The sequence below is a fragment of the Syngnathus floridae genome, unplaced genomic scaffold, assembly GCF_059516105.1.
Source record: "Syngnathus floridae isolate MCC-2025c unplaced genomic scaffold, RoL_Sflo_1.0 HiC_scaffold_40, whole genome shotgun sequence".
In the NCBI taxonomy this organism is placed as follows: domain Eukaryota; kingdom Metazoa; phylum Chordata; class Actinopteri; order Syngnathiformes; family Syngnathidae; genus Syngnathus; species Syngnathus floridae.
In genome coordinates, this window is record NW_028284069.1 from 247,501 (window position 1) to 250,000 (window position 2,500).

A 2,500-nucleotide genomic window follows, 5' to 3' on the forward strand; every position below is an offset into this window, starting at 1 on the left:
TCTTCTGCAGGTTGCATCACCTCCTGCTCGGCCTCTCGCCCGAAACTCTCGGGTGGGGTACACTCCTGCTCTCAGTGCGAGTGCAATCAAGTAGTGTCTCTGACGGAACCTCACTTCTAGTGGCTCCGCGATCCACGTGTTACTGATTACATCGTTACGGAACAGTTCTGCACCCACCCCTTGGACCCGCATGGCCTCCCATGCCATATGTTCCGCCTTTCTCCAGTCCGGAAGGACTAGCTCTCTCCTCGCATCTGCCGGGATGGCGCCCTCAGTGCCAAGTTTCGGCACTCCATCCGGCCCACCTCCAGCCGCTATCCACAACCTCTCCCAGGCAGGCTTTGTAACTGCCTCAGTAGCCATTTCTCGCAACCATTCATCCGAGGACCAACAGAGTCTCCAGGTGTGCCTGACCTGTGCTCTAGGAACAGTAACGGACAGCTTTAGGATGCCCAGCCCGCCATCTCTTGTGCGTGAGTAGATGATGCCCCCGCCCGTGGAAGGGTCGAGGCGCAACCACTTTTTCACAGCCATCCGCACCTTCCCGTCCACCAGCTTCATCCTGGTCACCGATACCCTTCCCACGTCCATCTGGAAAGCCACTCTCGGGAGTAAGAATGAGTTACAGATCTTTACTTTCTGCGAGGGCTTCAGAGAGGCCCTCGAAATCTTCCGCAACCAGTTGTCCACCTGTCCCGTCAAATTCAGAGAGACTACTCCACGCCACGGCTCTATATTGGCTCCCAGATATCGCACCGATTCACCCGGGCTGACTATGTGTATCTGCTGCCCACACAGCGTCCAGGCTCCTCGGTTCACATCTTCAGGGCCCATCCAGATGCCGTGGCACTTCCGAGGCTGGACAGCCAGCCCCGTCAGTCGGCAATAGTCCTCCAGAATTCCCAAATTTCTCCTCATTCCCTCCTCCGAGCGACTTACCAAGACTAAGTCGTCGGCAAAGGCCAGTGTGGCGATGCGTCGGTCGCCCCAGTAGAAGTGGCTTCCATTGCGTTCGAGGCTATGGATGAGGGGGTCCATAGCAAGATTGAAGAGCAGTGGGGACATCGGGTCACCTTGCTTCACTCCAACCTTCATGAAAATGGGCTTGGTGTAGGCTCCACCACTGCCCACTCGAGTCGAGCATCCCTCATATGCTCGTTGAATCAGGTCGATTATTCGTTTATCCACTCCCCTTTGTCCCAATACACATAGGATGTGATCATGGGAGACAGAGTCGAAAGCCTTCGCAAAGTCAATGAACACGATCGCCAGCGGCTCGCCCTCCAATCTCGAGTGCCTCATAACCCCGTCAAGGATCATAAGGTTTTCTTGGCACCCACTCGCACCGGCGACGAAACCACGCTGCCGGGGGTTAACTGGACAGGCTCGGGTCAGCCTCATCGTCAGTATCCGCCCAAACAGCCTCAACACGGCTGACCCTATTGTCACAGGTCTCCAGCCTGCTACAGTACCCAGCTCTTTGGGGTCAGCTGATTTGGGTAGCAATCGTGTCTTGCACTCTTTAAAGACCCGGGGCACGACTCCTCGCACCATCCAAATCGTGAACATCCTTGCCAGCTTTCCGCCCGTCGGGTCCCAGTCTTTCATTGCCTGTCTTCCAATCCCATCTGGGCCCGACGCTGAGTTCTTTTTCATCCTCGTCCGGTTGGACGTCACTTCGTGCGCAAGGATTGGGTGGTAGAATGGTTCATTGTCAGCGATAAGTCCAGAGTGGAAGTCTCCCAGTCCCTGAAATGGTTTCAGTGTTTCCCATTTCTCACGGAATTCTTTATATACCAACTCGAGTGGCAAGGTACAACCCTGGGGCGTTAGGCCGTCCAGTATCCGCCTTGCCAGCCCCTTCATCGCTTTCGAGTAGCCACCCTGTTGGAGGTAGTATTTCTCTCTTTTCTGGTTGAGACGCCTCTCCCAGCCTTTCTTCCGTCTCTCCCCCACTCTGGACCTCGCCGGCCCGGCTGGCCATTCCACCTTGCCCCCAAGCGCCTTCATGGCGTCCGAAGCCCAGGACTCTATCAACTCAGGTTTCAGCCTCGCTTCTTTTATCATGGCAGCTGTGGCCCGGTGTTCCTCATCACCGTCCTCTAATATCGTCAGAACTCTTTCCTCCACGAGTTCTGGCAGTGTTAATGGTGGAGACCACCTAGGGGTTAGCGCCCTGTCCGCCAGTGCCCTCCTTCTCTCCTCCGACACGCTGGGTGTCGTACCACACAAGATCCTCCATTTTGATCTCACTTGTTCCCTAGTCTTACCCGTATCCAACAATCGGGCGACTAACTCATGTTTTCTTGGATTCGCTCCATGCTCCTCCATCAGTTCTTTCAGACGCTCCACCTCAGCCACACTCCAGAGCCTAGTAGCTGTCGGGGCTTCCGAAATCTGGCCCTTGCCCCTCTTGGACCTGAACCATTCACTCGTGTGAGCAAGGCGTTTGTGTTGGGATACACCACTAGTTGTGCGAAAGCAGCGCCCACAGAGGTCG

The 2,500-nt window shown here is 55.7% G+C and overlaps 1 pseudogene; it reads right to left on the bottom strand.

The window, feature by feature from the left end:
• The window catches only part of LOC148378514 (28S ribosomal RNA), an 8,445-nt pseudogene that overhangs the window by 3,185 nt on the left and 2,760 nt on the right, over positions 1 to 2,500 (bottom strand).